The 15,390-nt window shown below is 42.5% G+C and overlaps 1 pseudogene; it reads right to left on the minus strand.

Moving 5' to 3' along the window:
• Nucleotides 1-5,513: 5,513 nt before the first annotated feature.
• On the minus strand, nucleotides 5,514-6,356 carry LOC150068051 (L-lactate dehydrogenase A chain pseudogene; annotated as a pseudogene).
• Between the last annotated feature and the right edge of the window lie 9,034 nt (nucleotides 6,357-15,390).

The raw sequence follows: 15,390 nt of genomic DNA on the forward strand, positions 1-15,390 counted from the left end.
CTACACAGGAGACTGGGATCTGAGGACGGGTGTTTAAAGCCAGCACAGGCAAAGGTCTATGAGGGTCTTATCTTTGAATAGCTCCCTGATATGGGGATTGTGTAGATGTATCTCAAATAGCAGAGGAATAACCCTGATCAAAAATGCTCACAAACAGCACCAGACACTGAATTCAGTCCCAGGGATGTAGAAGAGGAAGAGGAAGAGGAAGAAGCAGCAGCAGAAGTAGCAGCAGAAGCAGAAGCAGAAGTACCAGAGGAGCAGGAGGAGGAGGAGGAAAAACGCGGAGGAAGAAGAAGTTTTTGGTTTAGGAGGAAGATTTGATATAGAAGGGGATAACTTAAGGGGATACTGTGTAACCTCGGACTGTGATATGTGGTTTCTATGCTCAATTAGAAATGACCAGAAGAATTTGTATAACATCTCGCCAAATGCGAATATTAAGGAAAATTCACACGGACAAGAAAGTTGTTTTTCTGAAGTATAGCAAGTAAATTTCTTTCAAAGACAAATGTCCACATATAGACAGACAAAGCCTTAGGGCCTTTGCAGGGTATTCTTGAATTCATATGTATTTTCTAGATGGATATATAAATATATATATATATACATATAAATACTGAGTCCTATAATGAAGAAAAAGAATCAATGATGCTGATATTCAGCCAATTAGTCTTCCCTCTTGCAGTGGACTACTTTGTTCTGTGCTTCACAATCCATCAAGACAGGAGACCACTCTGCCTGGCAGTCTCCCCAGAGCCCCCATCACGTCCTGGTTCCTCAGGCTGTAGATGAAGGGGTTCAGCATGGGAGTGACCACTGTGTACATCACCGAGGCCACCTTGCTTCTGTGGGCAGAGGCGGACACCGCAGAGCTGAGGTACACCCCAAGTCCTGTCCCGTAGAACAAGGAGACCACGCAGAGGTGAGAGCCACAGGTGGAGAAGGCTTTGTGCTTGCTAGCCGTGTTGGGCAGCTTCATTAAAGAGGAGAGTATCTGATGGTAAGAGAAGAAGATTCCTAAGGCAGGAAACACACAGAAAAGCACAAAATCCAGGTACATCCAGATGTCATTGATGAGGGTGTCAGAACTGGCCACCTGGAGAACCTGAGCTAGTTCACAGAAGAAATGGGGGATGGTGGTTCCCGGGGAGAAGGTTAATTTCCTCATCAGTAGAATATGATGTAGTGAGATGCAGAAAATGAAAAGCCAAGAGACGAGGACAAGGAGGCCACAGAAGTGAGGGTTCATGATAACTGGGTAGTTCAGTGGGTGACAGATGGCCACAAAGCGGTCATAAGCCATCACAGTCAATAGGAAATTTTCCATTCCAACAAAAATCATGAAGAAATACACTTGAGTGAGGCACTCTGGGTAGGAGATGTCTTTCCTCTGGGTCTGAATGTCCACCAGCATCTTGGGGACTGTGGTGGAGGTGAAGCAGATGTCTACAAAGGACAGGTTGGAGAGGAAGAAGTACATGGGGGTGTGGAGGTGGGGGTCAGAGGTGACGGCCAGGATGATGAGCAGATTTCCGAGCACGGTGATCAGGTACATGGACAGGAAGATCCCAAAGAGCAGGGGCTGGAGTTGAGGGTCATCTGAGAGGCCCAGGAGGAGGAATTGTGATTCTCCTGTGTGATTTTGTGCTGCCATAGCCCTGGCTGTTTTCCTTGGGGCAAGTAAGGAAAAGTTCAATCAATGCCCACTGCCAACTGAAGTGGTCATGCCCTTCCCGTGCCAGATGCCTTTTTTGCTTCCTAATGGCTCCCCCGGGGTATACCTGCACAGCCAAGTTTGCCTCCACTTAATTTCATATTGTAATATGTGTGTAAATATCCCTGTCTTGTATTCATTTACTCAGAGATTTTGTGTTTCACTCGTCCTGCGGCTTGAACTCAATTCTTGGGCACTGTCCGTTGGCCTGTCAAAGTTAGAGCACTAGTACTTGAGCCACAGCACCACTTCGGCTTTTTCTATATATGTATTACTGCGGAATCAAACTCGGGTATTCTTGCATGTTAGGCAAGCACTCTACCACTAGGCTTTGCTCTAGTCCCTATTAAATGTATTTTTCTAAACCTTGCTTTTAAGTAGTGGCATATGGGTCTATAATTCAATGATCAATTTGTGAGTACAAGGCCATTTCATCCATGTCACTTCTTCCATTATCTCCCCGACCCCTCCCAGTTCAACCCCTCCCACAGTTCTCCCAGTTCCAGCTTCACATTTGTACACTGAATATTACGAATGATTTTGCCCAACTTTCCTCTCTCCATTTGTCTGTCCACCTTTTCCACTGCCTTAACATTTTAGGAAGCGCTTTCAACTCTCAGGCACAATTAATTCTTTTACCTATTTTCCTGGTGCAGGGAATGTTCACCATGTAATAGGATCGAGTTGTCCTCCTGTTGTGTGCAGTCCATGGAGTGAGCATCTGTCTCAGGGATGGGAGCATTTGTGGGGAAGATCTCAGTACATGGAGTTCCTGGATGTGGATGGAATATAGCATGGCTGGTCAATATGGCTGTGGATGCCTCCCGACAGAGAATTCCTTCTATGTGATTTCTTCTAAAATATGAGAGAGGGTAAAAAAGAGACTACCAGCTACATAGAATTGAGAAGAAAGGAACACAATATCATTAAAATAACAGTGTGCTTAGTGCATTTAGTTCATGCTTATAATCCCAGCTACTCAAGAAATGCAGAGTTAAGGTTTGGGGTTCTAAGTCATTCTGGGTAAGAAAAGTCTGTCAGATTCTTATCTATATTTTTAGCACTAAAAAGATGACAGTGGGTCTAGCAATGGCCTTGAGTAAGAAGTCTCAGAAACTCTGAGTTTAAATCTGAGGACTGGCACACACACACACACACTCACACACACACACTCACACAAACACACACACAATATACAACACATGTGTGAAATTTCATGCTCTGGAGCAGGAACATATTGTATGGAAATCAGCAGAATTAATGGATCATGCAATAATAAACTGAATGAATTTGATTCATATGCTCAATGCTCTATCTATCTATCTATCTATCTATCTATCTATCTATCTATCTATCTCTATATTTAATGAATGTAAATGTTTATGGGGACAAGCCTGAGGGACAGGGAAGGAATGGTGGGGTTGAATAATGCAGAATATATGTGAAGATGAAGATGAAAATCCACTGAACCTTGAAATCGGGGCTGGACTATGTGCCAAAAAAGAGTTACACAGGGGTTTATTTTGATTAAACCACAATATATGCCCATGTGGAAATACCACAGCAAAACCCCTTTTCCAGTTGGTATACATAGAAATCCATTCTGTGCACACAGAAGCCAGTGTACATGTGCAAAACTAAGGAAGGGAAGGTGGTCACAGCTGGCATTCTAGCTACTAAGACGCTCCAATTGACATATCAGGGAGTGAAGCCAGCTCACGCAGGGAAATCCATGACATTCTTATTCCTGATTAATTGCTAAAAAGCCACATGTGAGCTCTAGTTCACTTGGTATGGCTCAGAAGCTCAGGGACAGTGCCCAGGTGCACAGTTCAAGACCCATGACTGGCACATGTACATGCAGGCACACACACACAGACACAGACACACAAACACACACCCACACACAGACACACATGCACACACAGACACACACGCACACACAGACACACACATGAAGGGGAATTCTTCCTTATTAATAATTCTTTTGTTGGCTAGATTTTGTTATGGACACTAATGGGAAACAAACCATACATTGTCAGTCAAATATGCCAGCAAAATATTGGAGAGGATAAGAAAAAAATTCCAATCAAATCTGGCACTGGTGTTTCATCTCTGTAATCATCATTGCTCATGAGTCTTAGATCTGACAATGGCAGTTGAAAGCCAGCCTCGGCAGGAAAGTCTATGAGACCCTTATTTCCAAATAATGACAGAAAAAGCTGGAAGTGGAGATGCAGCTCCAATAGTAGAGTGCTAGCCTTGAGCTAAAGGAGCTGAGGGACAGTGCCATGGTTAGAGTTCAAGGCCCAGGTCTAGGCACACACACACACACACACACACACACACACACACACACACACACACACACGTCCCTGGCCTGGAACCCAAAGACAATACCTGGTGCACATTGGAGCGTTAGTGGGTGATTAACAAATACATAACTGGATGTAGCAAAGCTGACAGATGACGCTGATTATTGGAAAACAGTGAAGAAAAGCGAGAGACCTTTCAGAAGGGAACTTCATGAAGAATGCGCTCTAGGTTGCAGAAAGTGAGAGAAAGAAGGGAAATCAGAGTTCACAAAGCCTGAACTCCAAGTGCCTCAGAGTTTTGGGACATCATCTGCAGATGATGAGCTCCCTTCTGGCCCTTCCCAGCCTCACTATTCCAGAGGATTGCCTGCTACACACCCCATTTTCTTTTTCTCTTGTTTTCCCTCACTGATCATAAATTTATATTTCCCATCTTTACCAAGCTAACATGGTTCTGTATTTTGGTTATTACTGAAGATTTCTTATCTCCCCAACTCCTCCTTAGAAGTTTGTTGGCTGGGGTTTTGATGGAGACTGGATTCAGAGAAGGGAGTCAGAAGCTTGTGCAGTTTCTTGCAAGTCAATCGAAGAATGCACTAAGATCTCATGAAATGAATTGCCTTTCATGAAATAATTGTCTTTATGAAATGAAATGTCTTTCCTGTCTCCAAACCATTTTGTTCCCATGAGTTAAAGTGAAGATGACAACATGGATAAACAGATTTAGGTTAATTTCTTGCATTATTGTAGACTGTAAAAGGGTGAGAGGAATTAATTTATTCCAAGGGGAACACAGTTTCTTTTGTTTTGATAAAAAGGATACCAATGGATTCTCAAAGGACCTATTAATTTCTATAGGCACGAAATCTCTGGAGCCATGTCAATTTGGCATCTGCCTTGGAGAATCTTTGGACATGTAATAGATCACTTGATGTCTAGAGGGAAAAACAATTTCTTGATTTTTTTCACTGTTCAAGGTTTATTTGGTGTTTTCCTATGACATTTGGATAGTTTTTGCACTGTTCATATGTAGCTTTTTACATAACATGCAATGCACACTATTGAAATATAATACATAAAATATCCTTTAAAACAGTGATGCATGTGACATGCGAAAATGGATTTATACAACCCATCCCAGGAAGTGTGATTGGGAAAAGAATTTGGAACTAGGTATTTTGGTGATTTACAAAGCACACAGTAACATATCTGATTCGAGTGTAATTAGGGGCTATGTACTATGCATTGGCAGTGGTGTCTCAGAGAGGGTGAAATTGTTTACAGTTACCAGTTTTTACAGTTACACAGGACCCATCCACCATCAGAATACAGCGGCATGTTTTCCTGGACCAGTCCTAGTCCTAATTTCAGGAAATGGATATTTTTCCCAGGTCTTTTTGTAATGCTACTGCTTTAGTCACAGATCAGTATGGGACAACATGCATAATCCCCGACTCAAATTCTTTTATAGCCTCGACAGTGAAGTGGTACATAGAAGACTTCAAAACTGCAGCTCCTTTTGGATTCCCCAAAGCGTATCTGCACTTTTCTTCAAGTGAGCCTCTTCCTCGGGAGTCAGAGTGACCTTCACCACATCTGAAATTCCATTCTGTCCCACAATGCAAAGAACACTAAGGAAGACATCTTCCTTTATTCCATAGAAACCCTTAATCATGGTTGAAATTGGATGAACTCTTCGAAGAGTCTTCATAATACTTTCTGCTAAATCTGCCACAGACAGTCCAATGGCCCAGGATGTATAGCCTTCAGTTTGATCACCTCATAGGCACTGTCAACAACTTGTTTATGAACCTGTTTCCACTGTTCCTTGTCTGCATCAGTGCCTAAATCAGGATTCAGATTCTTGAAGGAGACACCAGCAACATTTACTCCACTCCACACTGGCACACTAGAGTCTCCATGAGAACCCATCCATGAAAGCTTACGGGGTGAATTCCTAGCCTCTCTCCCATCAGGTAATGGAACCGGGCTGAACCCAGCTTACAGCCACTTCCAATGACACAGTTTTTGGGGAAGCCATTTATCTTCCAAGGGACCTAGGTCAGAATATCCACTGGATTGGAAACAGTAAGCAACTTGCAATTTAGGCTGTACTTCACTACATTAGGAATGATGAACTTAAAGATGTTTACATTGCGCTGGACCAAATTAAGACAGCTTTCACCCTCTTGCTGACGGGCCCCAGCTGTGACAATAACCAGGTTGGAATTTGCAGTCACAGAGTAGTCTTTGCCAGAGACAATTTTTCGTGTTTTGTGGAAAAGGCTGCTGAGCTGGAGGTCCATCATTTCTCCCTTCAGTTTGTCTTCCATGACATCAACATGAGCAGGCTCATCTGCCAATTCCTGATGGCACAGGCCATGCCAACAGCACCATCCCCAACAACTGTAATCTGTGCTGGGGAACATGATCCTCCTTAAGAAGGTTCACAATCAGCTGATCCTTGAGACCTTCCCTTCTGGACTGGGAAGGACTGGAACTCCAGGGTGCACTATGGGCGGGAGTCGGAGGTGCACGGTGGGCAGATCTGGCAGTGTCTTATACTTTGAAGTTATAGATAAAAATACCACGTTTTATTTGGTCAGCAGCACACTGAGACACCCAGACCCCTATAAAATTAAATTTGGTACCTCATATATGTTACCCTTAGTATCCATTCAGAATATCACAAGAATAGCTCAGTGCCCTGTTCAGTGGATTTAATCAATGTATGATTATTTAATTATTATTTAATGAATGTATCCTCCTTGGTTAACTGGACGTTTGATTTTCTGATCTTCTTATCTCTCATATCAGCCCCTAATTCCTTACCCTCTGTTACTGCTCCCCTTGGCCCAATTGCTGGATTTCTATGAAGTCAGCTTAGAAAACACCCACCAGGCATGGTGGCTCACTCCTGTCATGCTAGCTACTCAGGAGGCTGAGATCTGAGGATCTTGGTTCAAAACCAGCCCAGGCATTCAAATCCATGAGACTCTTATCTCCAGTTAACCACCAGAAAAGCAGAAGTGTGGCGGTGGCTCAAGGAGTAGGGAGGTAGTGTTGAGCTGAAGAGCTCAGGGACAGCATCCAGGCTCAGAGTTTAAGTCCAAGAACGGACAAAAAAATCTAAAGAAAGAGAAAAAGGAAAAAGAAAACAATCTCAGTTAGGTGCTGCTGGCTCAGGCCTGTAATTCGAAATACTTAGGAGGCTGAGATGTGAGGATTTAGAGTTAGAAGCCAGTGGGGCAGAAAAGTCTGTAGAGTCTTCTCTTCAATGAACCACTAAAAAGGCAGAATGGAGCTGTGGCTCAAGCAGAAGAGCAGAATCCTTGAGCAAAAAGAGTCATGGACAATGCCCAGGCTCTGAGTTCAAGCTCCAAGAGCAACACACACACACATGCACACACACACACAGACAGACATACAGGAAAAGAAATGACACCCCCTAAATAAAACTGGAAACATAGGATTTCCTCCTGATCCTGTTGAAAGATGGATGGTGTGTGTGTGTGTGTGTGTGTGTGTGTGTGTGTGTGTGTGTGTGTGTGTGTGTGTGTTGGTTCTCGGCCTGGAGTTCTGGATTGGAGAATTCTCCCTAACCTTTTGTGCTGAAGGTTGGTGCTCTATCACTTCTGCCACAACTGCACTTCTGTCTTGTTCCTACTGAACTGGAAAAAAGGTCCTGGAGGACTTCAGGCCTATTATGACTGTGAGTTTCCATCCTCAGATCTCAGCCTGTGCAGTAGCTGGGGGTTCGGGCATGAGCGACCAGCACCAGAACTGATTTTTGGAGTTACTTTAGTGGAGGTCATATCTTGTACACACAGTGACACTCTGGGATGTATTATTTTTTCAAATTTGAGTGCATGTTTTTCTTTCTCTTGAAGGATTGCTGGCTGGGACATAGTGCTGAGTGACAGGGGTGAATGCAGGCACCTGTGTAATTTAGATCTGTGAGAGAACCTCCCAGGTTTCTCCATTCAGTACATTGTGTGTTGTTCTCTTACCAGAGAGAGAGAGCGAGCTCACTCCTCTCTCTCCCCCACCCCCCGCCTCTCTCTCTCTCTCTCTCTCTCTCTCTTTCTCTCTCTCTCTCTCTCTCTCTCTCTCTCTCTCTCTCTCTCTCTCTCTCTCTCTCTTTCTCTCTCTCTCTCTTTCTTGTGGGGCTTGAACTATAGGCCTGGGCACTATCTCTGAGCTCTCAAGGCTAACACTCTCCTTGTTTGAGCCACAGCACCACTTTCAGTTTTCTGGTGGTTAATTGGAGGTAAGAGTCTGATGGACTTTCATGTCCAGGCTGGGTTTGATCTGTGATCCTCAGATCTCAGGCTTCCGAGGAGCTAGGATTCAGGTGTGAGCACAGGTTGCCCCGTTTACTTCCAGCAGTTTTATGGGTAGAGATAAGATTGTCACAGACTTTCCTGCCCAACCTGGCTTGGAGGCACCATCCTACATCTCAGCCTGTAAGACCTGAAGGTGAAATTACAACAGGAAACCATAGAGAACATAACTGGAGATATAGCCTAGACAAGTACTTTCTGGAAAGTTCTGTAGTATTTCATTAAATAGGAGGAAAAATTGACAAAAGGTATTGCAGAAATCAAATCTTTATTCATAGCATGGGAAAGGCTGATAAGAATGAGAGATGTGTGTGGGGTATTCACTTATAAAGAGCCCTAGTCCCAGGAGATAGAAGGAAAGCCTCTCAGCTACTCAACACCAAATATTAACGGTTTACAATTAAGTTGACTTCACAATGAGGAAAAAGATGGATAAGATAATGTTTATTTCTTTATTTATTCATGTATTTTTTTTTGTTTGGTCATGGGCTTGCTCTCAGGGCTTGATTGCTGTTCTTGAGCTCTTCAGCTCAAGGCTACTGCCCTACCCCTTGAGTCACAGCACCACTTTTGGTATTCTAGTGGTTAATTGCCGATAAGAGTCTCACAGACTTTAGTGCCTAAGCTGACTTTGAACTGTGATCCTCAGATCTCATCTTCCTGAGTAGCTAGGATTACAGGTGTGAGCCAATGCTCACAAGCAAGACAATCATTAAAGGAGGTAAAAATGGCCATGAAGAAATCCACAAAGAAATATTCAACCCCTTGACTACATAGGATATGCAAATCAACAAAACAGTGTGATTCTGTATTATGTCAATGCTGAAGGAAATCTACAACACCAATTCTGGTGAGGTTGAGAAGAAACAGGCGTGCTCAGACACTGTTGTCTGAGGATGCCAGTTAGTATAGCTATCATGGAAACAAGTTCATACCTGAGTGGAAAGAGAAATTAGTAAAAAAAATATTCCCTCAAACTTAAACAAAATCTCACATGTAAGGCCATAACTGCTGTTCTGAAAGTGTTGAGATTTTATTTGGATTCTTGTATGTGTTTATTCTGTTTCTGCTAAGTAAAAAATGAAGTTATTTTGTCTTGCCAAATGGCGGAGACTGACATCTGTTATCCCAGCTACACAGGAGACTGGGATCTGAGGATTGGCGTTTAAAGCCAGCACAGGCAAAAGTCTATGAGGGTCTTACCTCTGAATAGTTCCCTGATATGGGGATTGTGTAGATGTGTCTCAAATAGCAGAGGAATAACCCTGATCAAAAATGCTCACAAACAGCACCAGACACTGAAGCAGCAGCAGAAGTAGCAGCAGAAACACAAGCAGAAGTACAAGAGGAACAGGAGGAGGAGGAGGAAAAAGGAGGCGGAGGAGGAAGAAGAAGATTTTTGTTTTAGGACGAAGATTTAATATAGAAGGGGATAACTTAAGGGGATGCTCTGTAACCTCAGATTGTGATAGGTGGTTTCTATGCTCAATTAGAAATGACCAGAAGAATTTGTATAACACCTCGCCAAATGGGAATATTAAGGAAAATTCACACGGACAAGAAAGTTGTTTTTCTGAAGTATAGCAAGTAAATTTTTTTCAAAGACAGATGTCCACATATAGACAGACAAAGCCATAGGGGCTTTGCAGGGTATTCTGGAATTCATATATATTTTCTAGATGGATATGTATATATATATAAATACTGAGTCCTACAATGAAGAAAAAGAATCAATGATGCTGATATTCAGCCAATTAGTCTTCCCTCTTGCAGTGGACTACTTTGTTCTGTGCTTCACAATCCATCAATACAGGAGACCACTCTGCCTGGCAATCTCCCCAGAGCCCCCATCACGTCCTGGTTCCTCAGGCTGTAGATGAAGGGGTTCAGCATGGGAGTGACCACTGTGTACATCACCGAGGCCACCTTGCTTCTGTGGGCGGAGGAGGACACCGCAGAGCTGAGGTACACCCCAAGTCCTGTCCCGTAGAACAAGGAGACCACGCAGAGGTGAGAGCCACAGGTGGAGAAGGCTTTGTGCTTGCTAGCCGTGTTGGGAAGCTTCATTAAAGAGGAGAGGATCTGAGAGTAAGAGAAGAAGATTCCTAAGGCAGCAAACAAACCAAACAACACAAAAGCCAGGTACACACAGATGTCATTGATGAGAAACCAGGACACCGGAACCAGGAGATCACAGAAGTGAGGGTTCATGATAACTGGGTAGTTCAGTGGGTGACAGATGGCCACAAAGCGGTCATAAGCCATCACGGTCAATAGGAAATTTTCCATTCCACCAAAAATCATGAATAAATACACCTGAGTGAGGCACTCTGGGTAGGAGATGTCTTTCCTCTGGGTCTGGATGTTCACCAGCATCTTGGGGATGGTAGTAGTAGTAAAACAGATGTCCACAAAAGACATGTTGGAGAGGAAGAAGTACATGGGCGTGTGGAGATGGGGGTCAGAGATGACGGCCAGGATGATGAGCAGATTTCCAAGCACAGTGATCAGGTACATGGACAGGAAGAGCCCAAAGAGGATGGGCTGGAGTTGAGGGTCATCTGAGAGGCCCAGCAGGAGGAATGGTGATTCCCCTGTGTGGTTTTGTGCTGTTATAGCCCTAGCTGTTTTCCTTGGGGCAAGTAAGGAAAAGTTCAATCAATGCCCACTGCCAGCTTAGGTGGTCATGCCAGATGCCTTTTTTGTTTCCTAGGTTGACCTGCACAGCCAAGATTGGCTCCACTCACTTTCATATTGTAATATGTGGGTAAATATCCCTGTCTTGTATTCACTGACTGTGAAGTTTTGTGTTTTGCTAGTCCTGAGCCTTGAACTCAGGTTGAACTTGCTAAGCAGTCACATGCCATCCACCATCAAAACAGTCGAGCCTTGAGCCGACAGTTTAAATTATCTAGAGAAGCAGCACGACAAATAGTTAAAACTTGCTCCAACTGTGTCCCTTTTTCACCAGCCCCCCATTTAGGTATAAATCCACGAGGACTGCTTTCTAATCACATTTGGCAGATGGATGTCATGCATGTTCCATCATTTGGCTGATTAAAATATGTTCATGTCACTGTAAATACTTATTCTAATTTTATCTTGGCCACCCCCCTTGCTGGGGAAGCCACTAAACATTGTATTTCTCACTGCATTCAATGCTTTGCTGTGATGGGGATTCCCTCGCAAATAAAAACAGATAATGGCCCTGGCTATGCAGGCCGAGCATTTCAATCCTTCTGCCATTCCTATAATATCACTCATATTACAGGCATTCCTTACAATCCTCAAGGTCAAGGCATCGTGGAGAGAGCTAATGGATTATTAAAGCATCAAATTGCTAAAATCCAGAAAGGAGAGTCGTATCCCGCTACCCCTGTGAATATACTTAATCATGCTTTATTTGTTTTAAATTTTTTGAATCTGCATTCAAATAATTTATCTGCTGCTCAGCGATTCTGGGAAAAAAGAGAGCAGCGTGCTTTTGCCTTAGTAAAATGGAAGGATCCCCTAACTGGTGCATGGCACGGACCAGATCCTGTTCTAACCTGGGGTAGAGGGCATGTATGTGTTTTCTCACAGGAAGAAAATGATGCCCGTTGGCTGCCCGAACGCTATGTTCGGATTGTGGAGAGTGACAGTGGTCATCCAAGCAGCGACTCACTGGACCTTCATCCCCAACCCTCCAGTATTGCATCCAGTAATGGGGAAAAGACCTGAATTCATGTTTTTGTGTTAAGTGTAAAAGTCTCTGTTTCTTTGTCTTGTTCGTGTTACATATTTTTTCTTGTCCAGTTTTGTCTTTGAAATTGGTACCAGTTTTAAATATGGATCCTTAAGGTTTTTCTAAAGTTTTGTTTTGAACCTGGTTCTCACCTGCAAGAGTAAAATTGGCAAAGCTCTCTTGACACAAACTTCCGGAAAATGAATGGCCAATATTAATTTTGTGCACTTTAAAATCTTTGAGTATGAATGTGTGTGAATGAGTGAGTGAACATGTTCAAGGTTTAATCAAGAAAATCGTTTAGGTTTGAATTATTGCATTGTTTTAAAGAAGGGGGAGAATGGAACATTAGATCAGCAAAAAAAAATGAACTTGATGTTCGTATGACAGCTCTTAAGACCCATTAAGAAGGTCGAATCAGTAGATTGGAGAGAGAACTCTGAGAGCATCAAGGGAGGCACTTAAAGCAGAGAAAAGAGCCTCAAGAACCTACTAGTCAGGTCCCAGAACACCAGAGACAGATCACGTTGAAAACTACTGCAGCTTCTGAAGAACGAGGAATTGCCAGCACTTCAGATCCACCAACAGCCAATATCAAGCCAACTCCTGTTGTTTCTACTCCAAGTAAAGTGACAACTGAAGCTATGGTTGGGAACAAATCAACACCTATGGCCAGTACTCGTCCAATGGTCACATCTGCAACAGTCACCAATTGAACAACTCCGCAGATCTAAGCCCTAGATGGATGAATTCCCCCCCCCCCCGAGAGGAATCGCAGTCAAGGATGGGATAAGAGGGGACGCTCTCTGACCAACCTAAGACAGGGCCTTCAGCTTGATCTGAAGAAGTTCCCCATGACGGGTAAGGCAGAGTCAGCGATCCACCCAACCTAAGACAAGCGAGTCCTCATCTTTTAAAAGAAAGACGGGGGAGATGTTGGGGACCGACTGTGGGGTCAATGACCTTGGACCTGACCTTGGACCTACACAACTGTATACACAAGGAAGTAACTCTTATCAGGATAACTTTAAGCAATGTCAATCAGCTCTTATCAGGATAACTTTAAGCAATGTCAATCAGTTCTTATCTGGATAACTTTAAGCAATGTCAATCAGTTCTTATCTGGATAACTTTAAGCAATGTTAATCAGTTCTTATCAGGATGACTTTAAGCAATGTTAATCCTTTCTCATTTATCCTATATGTGACTTGTTTACTATTTTGTATGAATGTAGCCTCTGGCAACTCCCTAGTTTTAAGAAGAGTATTTAAGGTCAGAACTTAAAATAAACGAGAGTCTTAGGCGGCAGTCTGGAGCTCACAGTCTTCTTGGACTGCTGACTTGGGCTGTTGTCCTCCCGAACTCCATCTGTTTGTCTCTCTTCTATTTTTTCCTAGTCCGTGCCCCTATTTCAGGAATCCCAATCCGAGAACCCTGGTTTGCTGCCGTCTGGCCCCGGCATCAGAGTCTTATCTCCTTTTTGTAGCACTAAAAGGATGACAGTGGATCTCGTAGTAGCCTTGAGTAAGTAGTCTCACACACACACCATCCATCACTTGCATGGGATTTCATGCTCTGGAGCAGGAACATATTGTGCGGAAATCAGCAGAATTAATGGATCATGCAATAGTAAACTGGATGAAGATGATTCATATGCTGAAGGCTCTGAAAGAGCAGTTTGTCTGGAATATTTACAAAGAAATCTTAAGGTTTGAACACTAGTGTTTGTCTTCTCCAGAACAATTACAAGTGTCAACATCTTTTATGCTCATGCAATGGAAGCTGTGTAAATCAGAATGACAGCATTCGGGAGGAAAATCTTCTGGGAAATGGAAATCATTTGTGCTGGGGGGAGGAAAGATGGAGTAGGAAAGGAAGGCACAGGCCTTTTAGGCTGAGACAATGAATGAAATCAGCCCCGCTGTCCTGTGGATGAAAGGAGAACAGAAACAGACATATAATGGAATAGTATTCAGCCGTTAAGAACACTGGATTCCATCCTGTGGAGGAAAATGACTGGAAGCAAAATAATCCAGGTTCAGAAAGACAAATGGTACATGTGTTCTCTTCTTCACAGTTTTGTATCTTTGTATCTATTTGTCTGCCTACTCAGCTAGCTATCTTCTTACCCACCTTCCAACCCACTGTATGTCTATTATTTATGTATGTATGTGTCTGTCTATCATGTACGTACCAGGCTACTGTGATATCTCATTTTCTGTGTATGTGTGTACTGTTATCTATGTATGTATGCCTGTGTATATCTATCTGTGTAATATCTATCTACCTTTGTACTTACCTGTCTGTCTCTTGGTTAGTTATATATCTATCTGTGTGTTTTGTATTACCTTCTGATATATCTATGTAATTGCCCATCTATTATCTGTGTATCTATCTGTCTGTCTGTTGGTCCATTACCTACTGAACTGTATCTTTGTTAGTTTTTATCTTTGTTTTTTTCTTTTTCATTTATCTTTAATGCTATCTTCTCTTACAAAGTTTTATGAATTACAATGAAATCTTAAATTTTATGTCTAACTCAATGGGCATACTGACAGTTAACTCTGAAATATGTGTAGTTTTAAGTTGTCGTTTCCTACCTAGACACTTGATATTTATACAGTGAGATGTAAAAATAAATAGGGAAGGGGGGATAACAAGATGAGGGGCAGGGGTGAGGCAAATGTAATGGGGATCAAAACATGAGAAAGGGTATCAGTGTTTGTGAAGTAATGCACCTTCTATCTGGTGAATATAATGTAACCCTTCTATTAATTAGAATGAAATATCAAAAAAGATAATAAATAGTAGGCTTATCTCAATCTTGTTTACCCATTAAAGAAATCTAATCTTTTCAGGATTCTATACAGGGAGACAATTGTTACTCTATTGGAATCATTAAAGTTAAGGAAAATATCACTCTTAGAATTATAATTTTTCTTAGCATCTAATTTCTATTATCTATGATCAATCTACATATTATCTATCTATTTGTAAATATATCAGGAATGTAGTTGTTTGTGGGGACAAGCCAGAGAGAGAGGGAAGTAATGGTGGGATTAATACAGAATATGTGTGAAGATGAAGATAAAATCCACTAAACCCTGTTGAAATCAGAAGAAGGGACTATGGACCAAAGAAAGAGCTACAGAGGGGTTTAGTGTGATCAAAACACAATATATGCCTTTGTGGAAATACCCCCTTTTCCAGTTGGAATACATAGAAAACCATTCTGTGCACATTGAAGCCAGTGTGCATGTGCAAAATTAAGTGAGGGAAGTTAGGTGCCAG

This window comes from Megascapheus bottae, chromosome 1 (genome assembly GCF_031878675.1).
Source record: "Megascapheus bottae isolate mThoBot1 chromosome 1, mThoBot2.hap1, whole genome shotgun sequence".
Lineage (NCBI taxonomy): Eukaryota > Metazoa > Chordata > Mammalia > Rodentia > Geomyidae > Megascapheus > Megascapheus bottae.